This window comes from Crocodylus siamensis, chromosome 5, assembly GCF_052110815.1.
Source record: "Crocodylus siamensis isolate JL-2025a chromosome 5, ASM5211081v1, whole genome shotgun sequence".
NCBI lineage: Eukaryota > Metazoa > Chordata > Crocodylia > Crocodylidae > Crocodylus > Crocodylus siamensis.
Window position 1 is genome coordinate 179,850,893 of NC_143399.1, and position 18,876 is coordinate 179,869,768.

Sequence of the window (18,876 nt, forward strand, 5' to 3'; positions counted from 1 at the left end):
CAGCCTATTCTAGGATAAACAGCCCCCTAGCCCTTGTGGAGACCTCTCACTCCATCTCTTTCAAAATGTTTAAATAGCTTATTTTGGAATTGAAGCCTGGAGACACAACTTAATTTCTTGCGTGTCTCTCTGAAATAGCTGGTATTGACCACTGTCAGAGCTAGGATGCTGAAGGAGACATACCACTGGTTTAATTCAATATGGCAATTCCTATGTTTCTATGACAAAAATATACAAAGGCTGAGTCCCCTCTGGAAATCATATGATAAAGTTTTATTTTTTTTTATAGAGCTGCACAAAACACTTACAGAAAAATGCATTTCCAGATCAGACATTCAAAGATTAAAAGAATTAAAGAGACTAGTTGTTTTCCTGACCAATGAGGTTTTCTTCCCCCAGCAAAGTGTATTTGTAAATCCCAGGTTTAGACTTTATATTTTTTCTGAATGTTTGTAAACAAGAACATAAGCTAATGGGGAATTTTAAAGATGATTTAATAAATATTAGGTCTTGCATACTATTCATGCATACTTTTCCTGTCTCAAAATATATAATACCTGGAGTTGGAGGTCCTAAGTTTTCCTTTTCTTAAACCTGTGGATAAAGAGCACTGAACCACACACTATTTCCAGGAATGCAGACAGTTGAGGAGTATGACCTGTGTAGATTAATGGACCTATACATCTTACCTTCTTGGTAAAGGGGGGTGGGTGAAAGAAATGTTGTAATTGAAAGAATATCTCTGCAAATAGGATCCACCTGTCTTAAAAGCAAAGTGCAAGACCAGCCAGCCAATAGTGATTTATTAGCCTCTCCTGTACAATTGGTCTTAGATACTTTCATAAAGCAGTTCACACCAAAAAAAGGTTATAAACAGACCAGACAACCCAAAAAAATCTTTGCTGTTGCTAACTACAGGCTTGTTGGTAACCTCAGAAGTCAATCGTTCTCCAAAGTATTTAAGAGTGATCTTTTAGAGGAAGCAAAAATGGGGTAAACTGCAGAACTCTAGACCGCAGCACGTAATGCTGTTCATATCTCATGCTCAGTAATGAATTTAAGTCATTTTTCTTTGACTGCAGTTTGGTGATGTACAATAGCTGTAAGAAACTGCTGGTCTCATCCTAATTCTTTACTATGTACAGATGACAACATCACAAAACCCTTGTTACAACTAGCAGTACTTCAGAACCTACTGATAATCCTGGCGGAATGGCTAAGGACCGAACAAAACAAAACTACTCCTAGAAGTGGTCTGAAGGTTTCATCTGAGGCTCCCTACAAGAAAATAAAGGGAAGTCTGCATTGCCACTCCTTGTTATGTACCTATCCTGTGGATAATGAGAGTGATTTACTCATTAAGGCTGAATTTAGCAGCCTTTCCAAGGTCTATAAGAAACTCCTGAACTAAGCATTTAAAAAAAACGAACAACAGAAACTGTCACCAACATAAGCAGTGAGTATTATACCAAGACAGGCTGAACTGATGTAGCTAGAGCTTCCTCTTTGACAATGGTAAGAAACAGGAAAAATTATTCTTTTCCTTGCACTTATATAGCACTGTATCTATCTGCCTTTACCATATCTTACTGTATACTTCACTAGGTGGGAAGTTACTACCACTAACAAAGGGGAGAAGCTACTTTCTGTAGAATAATTGGAAAACTTCTTTGTGAATTCAGGTTTGGTTCCCCAAATACTCACAAGTCCAAGTGAATATTCTTTCTTATACTCCTTCTTGATAAATTTGGCTTCATATTTACAAGTAGCATTAATGACAAATGTCACAAAATTATTTTGATAAATCCCCTAATTTTCTGAAAAATGTTCTGTTATATTTGTTAATATAGCTCACCACAGATATTTACAGAGCTGACCAATTAAAGAAAAAACATAAAGTTTGAAATGTTTTTGTTGTTCTCTTGACCGGAAAACCGTTCTCAATATTTTTTTTATCTCAAGTCTCAATAGCACGTAAGTAGAAGCTATCATAAAACCGTATCATATTATATACTCAGAAGCTGAAAAAGAGAATTTCTGGTAGCTTGTACCAAGTCCCAAATTTATAATACAGCTATTATCACTGAAATTTCTTACTGGTACTTGAGTGGCTCTTAAGACAGAATTAATGCAGAATATTGTTGCCAGATTCAACATTTCCAGAAGCAACAAAGCTATTTTATCATTCACCATAGTCCAGCACTCAGGCTTAAGATCTATCCACAGGCCCCAATTCAGGAAAGAAATTCATTCAAAACAGCCTTTAAGCACAGGAATAAGTTCCACTGAAGTCTGACGAGGACCAGTTAGTGTCTTAAGGAGTTTCTGAGGAGAAACTCTGTAACAGAAACAAATACACCCACTAAAAAGAAATCTGGCCTCATTATGAAGAAAAACACTTGCGCTGATTGGACTAGGATGAATAAAAATAGACTTCCTTGAGAGGGTGACTGCCTGGCAAGTTAAAGCTGAGTTTCTTCCTTTCCTCTCTGGAAAACCTCTAAAATCAAATTGCCATTTGGTTTCTATATAGTTGAGCCACAGCATATTGGGTAAAGTAAGCATTTCTGCCTTTCCTCCCTACTTCCCCGCAGAAGAAGAGGCATACTGCACATCTTTCAGCTTAGGTTTAGATTTATATCTGTCTCACACAGATGCAGGGTAAGCTCCTATTTTTGTTACATGCGACTAACACCACAAATGCTGAATCTTAATAATCCAGATATAGAATGCTAAAATAACCAACCCAACAGAATTATAAGATTCCTACTAATGTTTTTTTTGTGTGCATACTATACTTCAGTATTTCCAAATACTAGAATCCTGTAGTCTAAGAAAAGTTACACCTTGAATGTCAACACTGTCAAAATTTTCTAAGAGATGCAGTAGATTGAAGAGCCTCTGGGTACATTCCCAAATGCTTTATAAACTAGTTACCAAAAAAAGCATCTACTTCAACTCTAGTAATTCATAGACAGGTGGTCACATTAATCAAGGTTCCATCTATCTTAAAGCCAAAATTCAGCCACAGGGCTAACAGCCTTGGGGGAAAATCCCAGATGAGCTCTATAGATCCACTACAGACATTTCCAACTAATGTCTTAAATCTGTAAGAGGGAGTTTTCTGTCAGTGCAAAATTCTTGGTAATTCAGGCAACAATCTCAGGGAATTTACACTGACAGGTTTAATTAACATGATAGGCCCTTTCCTGAGGCCTTTGCCTAATGAGATAATTTTAGAGAGGAGACTACCATCAAATTCAGGTGTTAATACCTCTTTACAGAGGCATTTACACCCTCATGGGGTTCCTGCATTGCATGTCAAAGGCCTTTTAGAGGGTGGTTTCTATATAGTGTGAGCCATATTATAGAACCACGCTAAAAAGACAGTATAGTTTAGGTCAGGGGTTGTCAACTGGGGGTATGCGTACCCCTGGGGGTACTTGGGAAGTCCCCAGCGGGTATGTGGCAGCAGAGTGGAGAAGAGGCAGGGCACCTCCAGTTTTGCTGGTGGCGCTTCTGATTTTGCCGCTAGTGTTTCTGGTTTCACCACAGGGACCCCTTCCCCCCACTCATTGGCTGGCTGGAGGACTCCCTGCTTTTGGACTGGCCACCAGGGGTACACCTACCAAAAAAGGTTGAAAACCCCTGGGTTAGGTCCTTTGAGTTGCCTCAATCAGCTATCATCAGAAGGCTAACATATTTCTCTAAAAATAAAGTTCTACTGCCAAAACTTAAGGCTCAGCTTTCATTTAGTAGGTTCTCTGATCTTTAAAATAATTTTGAATGATTGGGACTTAGCCATAGGATAATTCTAACTCTGCTTGAAGTCTCTCCATCTTAGGAATGCTAAGAATCTCTTTTTCATCACTGTCCACCCTCACAATTAGTTATAATACTCAAAGGAACCTACCAAACTCCAGGACAGCATGAATTCTGGTGGCCTGACCCTAACAAAATAAAAATAAAATCCTACTGCCCATGTCTATTGCAAGGCTCACATGACTCAAGAATTTTAAGTTCTATGCTAAAGGAAATATATGAATGTTCTTGGTTAAGCACAGCAGATAAAAATGAAATAAATAATTCTGCCTCTCTCCACTTGTAAATTGGGAAGCAGCCAATTATCATATATCTCAGTTACGAAAAGGGGATTCAGACTTACATACTTGAATGCTTCATGTCAGTTTAGGTTTCTGAACACCAGGAACCGAAGGTGAAGTGGGGACAACCAAAGATACTTATACCTAACCTCATTCAATGAAGGACAAACAAGAGCTTAAACTTCTTACAATTCTTGGAATTAAAATGGGTCCTGCTTTATCATAACTTAGCACAGGTGGGGATGTTCCAAATCAGATTCGCAGGAAGAGAGATTCATTTGGGGATGCAACACAGAATTAAAGAAGTGTTTTACTTCTTCCGTGCTGTCTTGGAATAAACAAAAAGAATAAAAATGTACCTTAAGTTAAATTCCTTCTTAGTAACAGAAAGAGAAAGAATGATGCAGACAGAAAGTGTGTGTGTGGGGGGGAAGAAAGCTAGATTGATGGATGGATAAGGCAGGCGGAAAGGGCAAAAAGAACAAAGAGGAAAAGAGCAAATAGAGAAGGAGCAAGAAAAGAAGAACTCTGAATTATCTCAGTTTTCAGCAGGACCATATTCTTGTTTCTTTCATGGCTTTTTCCAGTGGAAAGGAGCCGACATATTTTTGCAGCTTCAGCAGCCTGTGGTGGGATTGATGGCAAAAGAAGCAGAGAACACAGAGGGAATTAACTTCTCTCAGTGCCCCAGTTGCTACTGCCCTCTTAGATGGCCTAGTCTTCACTAAGGCAAAGGAACAGACAAGGTACTTAGTGATTTACTCAGTCCCTCCACTCCTTCCTCCTCCTCTTGGCCCCTGGCTTCTCAGATCTTTCTATTAAACTTTTAATAGTGGGGACCCCCTCACTCAGGGCAGCACTGCAGTCATTCATTAGTGTCCACCTAGGGAACAAATAACTCTTTAGCTGCACTGTAGGTGTCCAGCTTGCTTTGTGCCTGGAGGGGGATTTGTAATCGAAACAGGGAAGTGCAGGGGCAAAGAAAAAAAATGGGCAATAACAACCAGGGAACTTGCCTTTCATTCAGGTAATGCACAAGACACATGTTAATGATTTCAGCTTAAATACTAAGCAGAAAACTAACTTTAAACTAACCAGGCAGAAAACCACCTGCATGTGCCAATGGAGCTGTTAAGGAACCACTAGGGAAAGGGTAGCTAGAGGTAGGTTGCTGGATTTGGGAATAATTGTTTTGTTGGGTTTTTTTTTTATCAGGTTCACTTGGAAAGTACCCTTAAAAACACTCTAATGGGTACATAAGATGAAAATTCTCCCAGAGCTAAGTGCTCCTGTCCCTTTTGGAAAATGTTTTTCTGTAGCTGGATTAGCAGAATAGGTGTGTGACAAAAAGGGACCAGGATGACAGGCAGCCATTGGCTAAGGTGGAAAAAAAAATCTGCCCTGAAATTAAATGTGTTCAGAGTTCAAGCTTTGATTTGCAAAGACTTTCAAGATATGCTTTTATACATGGCAAATAAGTTACAACATACACAGAAATGGCTTTACTTTACAGAATTTCATAGCTGAAAATATGTAAGTGCCCAAAGGACTTCCTCAGCCTCTCTTTCATTTCTCCTTCTAGATCCTCTTCTTGCCACTACAAATCTCCCTCCAGGCACAAAAGAGAGAGGCAAGCACCCATTTGCCCACCTTGGTGAGGCCATCAAATAGATGCATCAGTTTTCTGCATGCAATGGGAGGAGGGGGATAAAAAGAGAAACACAACAGAAGAAAACTCATTCTAAAAACGTGGATGGGATAGCAACTTCCTTAGAGGATAAATTTTACTTTTTCATCCCTAAATATTTGCAATCAATACGACTTCAGTATTTTGCAGGCTAATCAATAATGCAGTGACAGTAAGAGAGATGTGAGAGCCTTTTTAGTGGCTACAAATTGGCAATGATGCTTTGATGGCTCCTCCCGAGGATTTATTATCTCTTGGATAATCTCTTGCAGACTGCTGTGGAGCCTTAGAGTTTGATACATAAATATGTCCATAAAAAGGGAATTTAAACGATGCTTGCATTTTACCCTAACCCTTTCAGATGATCTATTTTGTACCAGCATGTGCTAAGGTGGTCATCAGAGGTGAAACAAAATATTTTATTAATGTCTAAAAGTATGTAGATAATGTACAACATGTTCAGAGTCCTAAAATAATACAGGTTTCCCTCACTTTATCTTGTACATGGAAAATGGCACATAACTCAAATTTGCATAAAGGATACCCACTTTACAATGTAACAAATAGGGATATATTCTAAGACCTTGACTGTACTGACCCCCAGACCATTTCCACCACTTCTACAAGACAATTTTGGTACTCGCCGACAGAAGACAGTACACATACACAGGGTGGTGGTGAATGTTACCATAATGGAGTTGGCAACTACAGAAACACATGTTGCAGACAATGAGCGATGAGCACAGATCCACACAGGAGACTATATTTTGGTGCGCATCGACTGCCACAATGCACCGCACAAAGCAGCTGACTGCAGGCTTCCACCACACTGACTGCATAAAATATACTTTGCATATAATGAATTTTCATCACATAAGAGCAAATTTGCACATACAGAACCCACATAAAGAGAGGGAAACCTGTATTGGCATTAAGTAAAGTGGAGCAGATCCACAGGCTAACAAACGAAAGTAAAGGTGTTTTATATGGTGACATATAGTCCTGTGCTCAATTCTGTTGACTTTCCCATAGGGGATTTAGGGGAAGTCCCCATTAATAACAGTTATCCATTATTAAGTTATTAATTATTAACTGTTATTAAGAATCTATGTTGTACTCTATTGCACTGATAAACATGAGCCAGATCCTTCTTAGTCTGCATACACAAATAGTTTTTCTGACTTAAACAAGCCTGCTCATGAGTAAGGCAAGAAGATTCTGGCCTTGAAAACACAAAGTTATATGACTTTTAAATTAATAAGAACCAGTCTTTGCTTGAACTTAAATTTTAGCTAAAACCCAGACCTCAGGACCTGGCTTATATAACCAGTGCTATGCCTTCTGCCATGCCTACCTACCTACTTCGGTTAGTCTATACAGTGCAAATCTACCTTTGCCTTCTACTTGACTTCAGACTAACATGATTAACTACATCGCACATAACCATTCCAAATACTGAGATCTGTTGGGCCTACAAAGAAGGAATCCTCTTATCCAAACACATCTATGGCTGTCCAGTGAGTTCTGCAGCTCTCAACACAAGCAGCATCGCCCTCCCCCCACCCCATGGCAACAGATGCCTGGCACTCCCGAAGCCCTACCCTGCCCACTCCATCTTTTACATGCTGTGATGCAAGGCCCTGTGTAATTAGCTCACTAAAAGGCAGGCAATATGCATCCCTCTGTTAGTCTTGGCATCCAGCTATCCGGCCCTATGTAGCACAATGACATTAGCTCGGCCGCCCTAGTCCTCAAACAGACTTCTCATTTTACCATGCACTGTGGTACATAATATTAAAAGGGGTGTTTCAAAAAAGTATTATAATCCACATTTTTCATAGTCTCTTAAAACAACTAAAATATTTCAACTGTATTTACAGATTTTGGGCTACTACACTGTATACCTTTTGCTCAATTTCCAGAAGAACAAAACATGTGACCACATTTAGCTTCTTTTCAATGTTATCATCTTTGCTATTTTTTATCATTACACTGCTGACCTTTAAAATATTCTAATGTCATTTGGTTCAGTTAAAACTGCCTGCTTTATATATTCATGTATTCAGCATTTCTAGATTTTCCCTCCTTTAACTTTGCAATAAATAAAAAATACACAAACATGTTCCATAGAAGATATGTATTTGAATATTCCTGCACCTAGAAATTTCAGACTTTTTTCAGTCAAAAACTTCCATCCAATTATACAATTAAAGCCAGTTAACTCCTAATTACAAGTAAGCCATTTTAAAATAGTTCATTCTCTGAATTAGTTATGTTTGCTTTAAACATATGATTTTGATAAATGTGTTAAAAATCTCATGCTAAACAATGTAAACTGGAACAACAAGCTGCTACAAAATTAATACATAAAATTACATTATGACCCTTCTGTAAATTAAATAGGATCCAATTCAATAAAAATACACCTATCTTATGGTGTTTCTGGCCATCCAAGGCTATAGAAGCCTTGAAAATTAATGTTTGGGGACTTTTGCCACTTTTAACAGAGTCTTGCAGCATGGCAGGTATTTTTTCTCTTATAGCTATTTCTCTTAAATTACATAAATTGGAAAATTGTTCATTTCCTTTTCCTCAAGTTCTGGCTTCTTACATTCAGAATTTTTGCTAGGTTTTGCAGAAAATGACTGTGAGAGTACACTAGAAACAGATACCCCTACTGAAAACAGTCCAGGGAAGCAAGATACCCACAGAGTTCAACTGACTTTTTCATATAACATATCCTCATGCTGTGTGGCTTCAATGAAAAAGATGGATGGTATTCAGCGCTGATTTAATGTTATCCATAATTTTGCTGTTATATTTACAGAGATTTTACACTCCAGCCCTTACCCACATGTGTAATCCTTACTCGTATAACTAATCCTGAGAGCAAGGGTTGTAGGACTCAGCCCTTCACACCCACGTAATGCAATATGCATTTAAAAAAAAAAAAGAAAAACGAAAGAAATTGATCGAGGGACCTGATTCAGCTCCCATGTTCTTCTGGGATCAGTTGACTCACTGGCCTGGAAAAGGTTTAATTAGGTGAATAAATTCTGCAGGATCCTGTTCTAAATTCAAGACTTTTACAGCACTTGGTAGCATGATATTTATTACAATCACCATTGTACTTTATGTAGCAAGTCCCCTTCACCCCACTGATGTGAGTAGTTTCATTAACTTCAATGGGATTATGTGCAGGATTTTGCCTTAAATGTAAGGGATATTGACTCAAATTCATATGGAGACCCTCAAGTGAAATTCATTAAACCTGAGCTAAAAAAAAAAAAAGGTTTTCCAAAGTTTTTGTTATAAATCCCACTTTTAACAAAAATTGGCTTAGCTCAGGGAAGTATCTTTTAAAGAAAATTCTGATATATGTTTTGTTCATTTTGATTTTAGGTAGGGGAAACAGATTACAATCCTGAACTGTGTCAATATAACTAAACATTGGTTTGGCTTCAGAAAATTAAATTTTGCAAGTGTACATAGAATTATTATTTATAAAGACTTTTCAGAATAAATACTCCTTTACTATTTTTAAATCACAGAACTTAACTGCATAAAATCATTAAAGGGTACCATGAAAATATTTTTAAACTATACACATTTAAAGTTACCTAAAACTTCAAGCTATTGCCAACATTATACGCTTTACTACATTTTGTTTTCAGTTAAAAGGTATACTGAAGTGCACATAGAAATGCAAGGCATATGTTACTCTTTCAAACACTTATACACTTGAGTAATTTTACTCGGATGGATACAACACTTCTCACATGAGCTACGCTATCTGTATATATGTTTGCAGAATCAAGATGATTAGAGGACACCAGAATACATAACCACCACTTTTTTTGCTTTATTCGCACAGACAGCCCAACTGAAGTTTAGACTACTTGTAAGGTGAACAGAACTTATGTTAGCACAAAATGTCTTGCAATAAGACATTTTCTACAAACAGGAGCAAACAAAAAGAACATATCAATTTTCAATTTCATGAATAGACATCCAACCCATAAAGACATTTAGGGGACTTATACTGATAAGTAGCACATGCTAATGATTTTTAAATTCAAATCTTTCTTAAACAGTGAAGGCCTTTCATTTACATATTATCTTTTAAGAAATCATCATATATCTATGGTAATTGCAGCAGTGCCTCAGTGTTCTTCTGACCTTTACCTGAAAACCTAGCCTACAAAGAAAACTTTTATTCATTGTTATTTGTTTATTTTTATTTATAAGGTGCTTATCCTAAAGCTTTAGTTATATGCATTATTCAAAATAATTTTTATAAGGTAATTACTGTAGGCAACCGTTTATTGCCTACAGTATATATGGCACTTAAATGATAGAATGATTTTGCTAGTTTCTCAATAGCATTTATTTAAATTTAATTACATATATTTCTGTATAAGATTACCCTATATTTCCCTCTGGGATATATCAAGAATAAACACCAAACTATAGGAATTCCAGGAGGCTGGAGATTCTAAAACTTCCTTCTAACTTGGAACTTGTCTATATAGCATGGTACTCTTTGTTTTAATTTTATATGATTTGCCTCAGGTAACATTTGTATAATTGTTCTTAAAATAATTACCCCTAAAATCTGCTTAAATTAAAGGGATGTTTAAAAAGTCTGAATTTCACAGACTTTTTACCTTACTAGTAAAAAACTACAAATGGACCAAATGTACTTTTGAGTGTGCTGTAAACATAAAAGGTACCAATCCTACTCCCAAAAAGGTTAACAGGAAGACTGCGTTGACTTCAACAGGAGCAGAAGCAGATGGGTGTAACGTTACAAGATACCAATTCTTAGAATAACACTTATCTACTAGAGCAGTGGTTTTCAACCTGGGGGCTGCAGACTATGTCTAAGGGGTCCACAACTATGATTAATTAAAAGGATGTGAATACCCATATGTACAAGGTAAAGGGGTTCACACCTCCATTTGGACCTTTTTTAAAGCTCCACAGATGAAGAAAGGTTGAAAACTAACATACTAGAGAAATTGTCACCTCCCTTATAGACTCATGTAAAGTTAGGCTTGGAAGGAACCTCAGGAGCTCATCTAGTTCAACCCTGTGCTCAAAGCAGGACTGTCCCCAACTAGATCATCCCAGCTAAAGTCCAGTTCGTAACTGGACAACACCCAAAACTACACCTGCCATTTGCATTGTGCCTGCCTTGCACTGTACCTGCCTTAACCAACCTGGGCCCTTCCTCCCTGGTCCTTCACTTCCAAGACCCTTGTTCTTTTGCCCTCCCTGCAGATATGTTTCTTTCTAGGATGCACTCCACCCACTGCTTCCTGGGTCCTCCTCCTCCTACCTGCCCTTCCTCTCCATCATTACCACATTCCTCACACCTTACTGGCCCACTTCTGGCCCTGACCCGTTTTCCTTTCTTGAAGTCTCCTCTCTTGCTCCTGCAACCGATTCCTGGCTTCTTCATATGTAGCCATCTTGTTCTGCTCTTCCTGAGCCTACCAAATATTTTCCCTGACATCCTTGTCCAGAGTACCGCTTTGGTCTGAAAACAAGGCCTTCATTTTGGCTCCTTCCCCCCTGCCATGTGATTGTAAGACTGGTGACTTGAGTCCTGGGTGTGGATGGTTTTGGTTGTGGAGGGGGAAGAAAGAGGCAGCTGGCTTCCAGCACAGCTCCTTTTATAAAACAGTGGCCTCTGGTGGCAACTTCCTCCTTCCTTCCTTCCTTCCTTCCACAGATATCCTGTCTGGAAGTGCATCAAGGCCTCAAAGCCAGAAGGCTAGTTCTTGGAGGAGCACTGGGAAGTGCTCTGGGAGTGCTGTTTAGGAATCACCAATTTACATAAAATGTGAAAAGTAATATTTACATTAACAAACACAAATAATGTTATTATAAAAGTAACAAGTTGACACTATCAGCTTCCCTAAAGACCAGATACTGATTCCATATATCTCAAAGGTAAAAACCCTAGGAATTTCTGTGTGGACAAAATAAGGCTGAAGCTCATTAAAGCAAAACAAGTTATTTCTGACTTAAGATCAGAGCAGCATCAAAGGCAACTATTTAAAAATTGTACCTGGCCCAAATTAATATAGAAAATCTGATAGCTTTTTGAGAAAGGAGTTGCATTTTAAATATTTGTGTAGATTCTTCTCAAACTCCTTAATTTTGCCTTAATTTTACTATTGTACATCTATTGTAAATTCTGTTATAGGAAATAAAAAAGCATGCAAAGTGCCATGTGCTGGAAAATGACACCAAGGAGCTACTGGATTTCTTTACAAGGATGATCACTATAACTCTGGACCCAATCCTGCCCCTATTGAAAGGAGAAAGGGCATTTTACCACTGATTTCAAGGCAGCAAAAATCAAGCCCATGGTTTCAGAAACCAATTCAATTATATAGCCTGTATGAAGATTCTGGGACTTCATTCTATTATTATCTTGATGTGTTAAATCACTTTGGGTATTGCTTTTACATTTTGTGTAACACTGGGCTTCTCTAAGTCAATTAACCTGGACAATAAGATCCAGGCCTGCAGTTTTGAGCCCTATTGACCTCAGAGGAAAGTTTGCCCAAGGAAGGAATTTAGTATCAGCTACAAATATTAAAAATATAAGCACTGTATATTTAGTAACATCCAACCAAACCATTAACCCTGTTTAGTGGTTTAAGGCAACTGCCTGGACCAGACCCCTGGGAGAAGTAGGGAGGATAGACACATCACTCCTTCCCCAATGCCCCCACCCCAGTTATTTTCCACACAAATACTGGGCATGTAACATCACTTGGGCTCTTGCCAAAGATGGGGGTAATCTGAATACATCTCAGATTTCTCAAATCTCAAGAAAACACCTATACATGTGCCTGACACCTGCTCTGATTAATTGAGTCTGCTGCAGCATGCTAATTAGCACACCAGCAGCCTTGCTGTCATGTGTATTCAGTGTCCCCATGCTTCAAAATGGCAGCAGGGGAGCTTTAGCTATTGCTTGTCAAATAAGCTTTACTTAAAGTGTCCCCACCACCATTCTGAAGTGTGGAACACTGAATATAGGAGATGCTGCAGCACTTTAATTAAAGCGGCTCCTGAGAGCTGCTCCAATTACAACATCCCCCCTTTGCCCCAGAGCACATGTAAAGACACCCTAATTGAAGCAGACTGGTGCAATGATTTCGTGTGAATGCTGCATTATCCTTTCGAAAGGCACAGACTGCTATTCCGGGCTTAGTGCAAAGATGGAACCATGACCCCTTCTTCTTTTAATTTCATCTGAGGTGTTATCCACCTCCAAAGAAAACACATAGGGACCATCTTTGGGCTTCCCAAATACAGGTTCTGCAGCTGAGGTAGGACCTTGTATGCATTTGCACCAGTGCACTCGCTTCAGAAATGGGCAAAATACCTGGCCTGTAACCTACTAAACCAATTGTGGATAGACTCCTGAGAGACATCTATGTAATTGTGTAAGAATAACTTGATTAGCAGAACTATAAATCTCAAAAATCAACTCTTGAGCAACCCAATCCTCTTTCACATTTAAAGTAGCCTTACGAGAAAGGAACAACAGGGAATATAGAGCAACAAACTACTGGTACTTTCCACCTGGAATGAGAGAGGCTTATTGGACTCTCCAGACAAAACCAGGATTTTATTCCAATGTTATTATTTAATACTATTAACTATTTTTATAATGCAGTTTTCCATAGTCATTTGTTGAAAACATATGAAACATTTTTCTATACATACAATCAGCAAACTTGTACATTTGTATTGATATACACTTCCTTAAATTCTATATATTAAAATAAGGCTCAGTGCTTTGTTTTTACATCTTGCAGTGACAAAGGACAAAAGAACCACTATTAAGTGACCCTATTAAAAAAAAAGTTTCATACTTCTTAAAAAGTATTAAGAAAAATCATAGCAAATAACAACTACAACAACTGATACTGAAGACAACCAAACAGCCATTCATAGCTTATGAATGGTCATATGAATAAGGAGAGCAAGATTTAAATGTTATTTTAAAAAGTATATTTATCATGTGCAACTAACTCAAAAGCAGTTAAATTGTTCTAGTTTGCTTTTTTTTAAATCACCTTTGGGTTTGTTATAAATGTGTGACATTTAGAAATGTTGGTAAAAGACTAATTTTTATTTCTTTGTTCCAGTCACATGATACAGTCAGGGTTACAAATGTTTATATACACTCTGTTAGACAGCACAAGGGCCAGGGATCCACTGATTCAGCAACTACAGATCAACCAGACTATTTCAGCCAAACTATTGAAGGTTTGGGGTTTTTATGAATGAAAACAGAAATTTCTATGGAAAATGTGCGTGTGGTCTTAATAAAACATTTTTGGTACAAAAATGGTTAAGAACTGTGAAGAATATTACTATTCATTTTTAGTTTCAGAAATATAATTTATTTTATCTATAAACTGTATGATGCTGCTTCCTACTATTAGAAAATCATCATAACAATTTAACAACTTGCACCAGTAGCACAGAAAACAACATATTCTTCTTGAATCCTTGGTAACGTTAAAAAAATATTAAAACTGAAAACAGAAACTCTTTTTAGATCATAAAATATAAATTGCAATTATTTTACAGTTGTAAATTATAGCTCTATTATAGCATTTTGCAGATGGTAGTAGCAAAATGTATGTAAAATAATTGTATAACATGATACCAGAATAATTTCTTTTAGTAAAAGACAAACTTTGTAGCTGTACTGTCCATTTATCTACAACAAAGACTTTGTACATTATTGCCTTTTTATACATGACATAGCATGTAGAACTATTGATCACCTGTTATTGTTCCATTGACATCAGTCACAGGTCTCTACTTACGTCACTGGGAATGGGAGAAGGCCCTGCAACTTATAAGAGATGCAAAGTAGAATATCCAGCCTTTTATCACTTCCTATTCAGAGATATTTTGAGCAAAGTTCACTATTTCTTGTCACATTATAAATGTCTTTTTTAACATTATAAATACTATATTTCCTAATTAGTACACCAGATACAACAAATCATAAATTAATATGCACAAGATTATCTAGGATTAATGCTTAAATTGGAAAAAAAAGTTATTAGTAGGATTATTTCTATCAGATGCAGAAGGCTGATATATTAGTGATGTATTATATCGTATCTTCTCACGAGTGAAAACTAAAACGCTACCTGGAAATTTTTTCCCCCATATTTATCTTTTTTCATTTACACTGGTGCAACTGCACTGAAGGCAAAACTCAATGGGTTTGCAGTAGCATAACTGAAAGCATAATCTGACCAGTTAGAAACCTAATCCTGAAGGCTTTACAAAGCCAAATTCCCATGACTTTGGTAATTTTCCCTAAGTAAGGCTGTAAGATTGAGCATTGCATCTACTTTTTCTATAGAAATAACATCAATAAATGAATTGATGCTGAAAAGCCATAGTATAATGCATTTCTAACAGTTCACATAAGGTTGATATACACTGAATGCTTATTTAGTTATGTTTGTACATCAACAGCAATATATTTCTATACCAGCAAGGTAATGTCAAGGGCACACTGAAGTCTAAAAATGGATCTTGATTCAAACTAAAACCACAGACACATTTTATTCAAAATGTGAAAAAACAACAATGAAGTTTTAGTGAGCCAGAACAGTGCAATAATTCATGAAAATTAATACCATGAGCAGATTTTCCTCCCATTTTGACTGCACTGGTCAACAAAATAAATGAACAACAACAGTAGAAGGGAATCAATGTGAAAGCCTAGAGAGTAATTACCATTTTTAAAGCTATTAATTCTGTACCTGGTGTCAAATGTAATGATAGTAGGTCCTGAATAAATACAAAACTTCTCTGGCATTGCCATTTTTTTCAAGATGAAAAATGCACTGGCTTGGAATGTTTATTTGAACCAGCTGTATGGTATTACTATAAAAAGTCAGGAAGTTAACATACTCTTTGGAATTATAGTATTGTAATAGGTTATTTTAGCAAGCATGCAAAATGAACAGAGGACATAGGCATAATCTGATTTGGCAGTTTAAGTGTAGACACGGCCTGTACTCTGAGACTCAAGACTATAGAGCAGTTATAACTTACTAGTAATGGATCTTACCCTGCTTCACGTAGGGGGAAAATATTCTTTCTGATTTCAAAAGAACTGCAAGCATATAAAGAGTGCAGTATCAGGCTCAATATTTCCTGTTACTAGAGCACATGAAAGAATTAATCCTTTTTTTCACTGAAATTAACTGGCAAAAATATCATTAACTTCAACAGTGACAGAATCAGGCCCATTATGTACTACAGCTATTTTCCTTTCACTCCTTGCAGCATTTTGTTTTATTTGTCTCCTACTACTGATATGATCATGACTAAAGCCCTCATTACTGCAGTGGTGGTGATATAACAGCATGATGCTATATGAAGCACTGGGAGGCCAAAGAAATCACTGTTTTGCCAGAAATTTCCACAGCAAGTTAATACACATTTTTTCCCAGATATTCTAATAAAAAACATCAGAGTAATGAAATATGTTTATACTCTGGGGCTAGATCTTAAAACTGTTAATGATGAAGTACTTTATAGTACCATCATCAATCTCTAGGTAGCTATTTAATAGCTATACTGAAGCAAATAAGAGATTATTCTTGTAACCAGTGATAAACTACTTATCAATCAATGCATTTTTGATCCATCAAAAAGGAACCATGGTATTGGTATAATATTAATATCCAAAAATAATCTGACAGGTTTACATAATATTAAGGTTGAGACATGAAGTTTAAAAGCAAGAGAATTCAAAGTTGGCATTGAAATGTAGTCTTGACTTACACAGTTATGCATAGGTAATGCAGGAATCTAAGTTATGCTCTGCAAGATCTAGGGCCTAGCAGGACGACGTAAGGACAGGATAGTAAGAGTTTGTTTGAACTATTCATGCTCTTTCCTGGTTAATATCATCATAACTTTCATGATGTCTAAATATGGGATTGCTTTTATTAGCCTGAACCTGAAGAGATGGGGCAAATCTCCCAGTAATGATAAAGAAAATTTTGTCTGATTGATAGATGCAAAACTGGACATTTTTTCTTCACATCTCTACCATATGAAAACGGGTATTTCCTGGATAATGAAGAAAACATCGTCTCTCTGCAGTTAAGATAAAAATCAACTTTCATAATACTGATATAATTTAAAACTTACATAATATTTCTCATCTTCATAAAGCTCTATGGACATGAACTCATTCACTTAAATTGCAGCAGGAAAAAAGTTTTGGGCACGTTTTTCTGAATGTATTAATGCTTTAAGACAACTATTTTATCTTTGCTTTATTTAAATTATAGATAACATATTGATTTGTAGAGATGTAATAAATGTATCATATTTGTTTAGTACATTTTAAATATACATAAGAGGTGCCTTCAAAGAAAGACAGATAATTTTTTGCTGGTATCAAATGGCATAAATCAAGGGATTTCAATGGAGCTTTACCAGTTTTCACTAGAAGGTAATTTAGCTCACAATATTTGCCTAACAAACTGTAATAAATAATTGATTGGATAAAAAAAGGCACTTCTGTAAGTATTTGAAAATGTACACTGTCTACCTCTATAAAGAGCCTTTTGGAGTTAATGGTATTCAACTATTTAAGCAAGTAGTCTGTTTCTAAACTGTAACAGAAAGTAACCACTCACTTGGATCCACTACAATACATTCTGAATTCTGTCTGATCTGTGGAAACCACTGCCATTTTCGGTCACCTCATAAACAGAACATGTAGGGTTTTTTAACCAAGCGCTGCAAATCCCAATTCAAATTTTCTAGGTGAATATTGACATCTGACTAAAATCTCTTCCCAAATATCTGGTCTGTGTCCTGGGGAGCAGAGATAACGAACCTGTTTCTGAGCCTGTGGAGTGAGTTCAGTACTGTTAACAGAATAATAAACAGAATAACTTCTTTGGCACTAATTGCAAAAGATCAAAGGGCAAGGAAGTCCCTGGATAGTAAAACCTATGGAACATCCAGCTGACCACTATTCCTTCCTTGGATGTTCTTATCCAAGTCACACTTTTCACATGATCAGCCTACAGCTGTGCTGTGACACATGTGCATGGCTGCAGAGCACTTTTAAAATGGCCGATTGCATGAAAAATTAACCCTTCTCAGATGAAGTATTAGATGATGGGTGTATGTAGACACAATGGGGGCCCAAAATTGAAGTGGTGGGTTTTAAAAAACACAGCTTCAATTTAGGGCTGAATAAACCCCCACGTCGTGCACACACCCCGCTGACTTACCAGCCTCTCTGACAGGGAGGGGAGGGTGAGCTGCCAGTGGGTGGAGCAGTCCCTGGGCTGCAGGGACTTTTGGTGCTTCCCTCCATGGCAGCAGCAGCGGCTCCTCCCAGGTGGCCCCCACCCACAGGCACCCAGCTTGGGTGGTCCCAGGGGGCACTGCAGCAGCAGAGGGAAGCACCGGGTCCCTGTGCTGCTCAGGCAGGCAGGCAAGCTCCAGGGATGGGGAGGAGGGAAAGATCAGACTCGCTGGTTTTCTTGGACAGAGCTGCTTTCCCAGGCTGCCTGTAGGGCTTCCTGCAGAGCCGCAGAGCTGCATGGAGCCCCACACTTTGCTCCACGGCTGTAGAGGCAGCTAACTAAAACTTCTCGAAGGAGTATTAAAGTGCCATGCACAAATGCCTCTTGTTTTGTCGACACAGCCAAAGATGCTCTGTGTTCCCTAGGATTAATTTTTTTTGTGTTGGGCTGGGCTGATGTAGCCCAGCCCTGCCTCCAGGATTGTCAGCAGGTGGAGGGGGAAGCAGAGGGAAGGCACAGCACTCGAGTTTGTTGCCTGGCTGGAGCTGGTGGGGGGGGATGACACTGAGCCCCTGTGCCAACTACCCTGGCTGGGGTACTGGGAGGAGCTGGGCTGGGCCCATGAGGCAAGGGGGCTCCTTTCCACCCCCCAGGCTGGGCAATGCAGAGAGGGGGAAGCAAGTACCACTAAGCTGCTGCCTTTTCCCCCCTGAGCTGGGAGGGGAGGTGAAATGGAGACCCC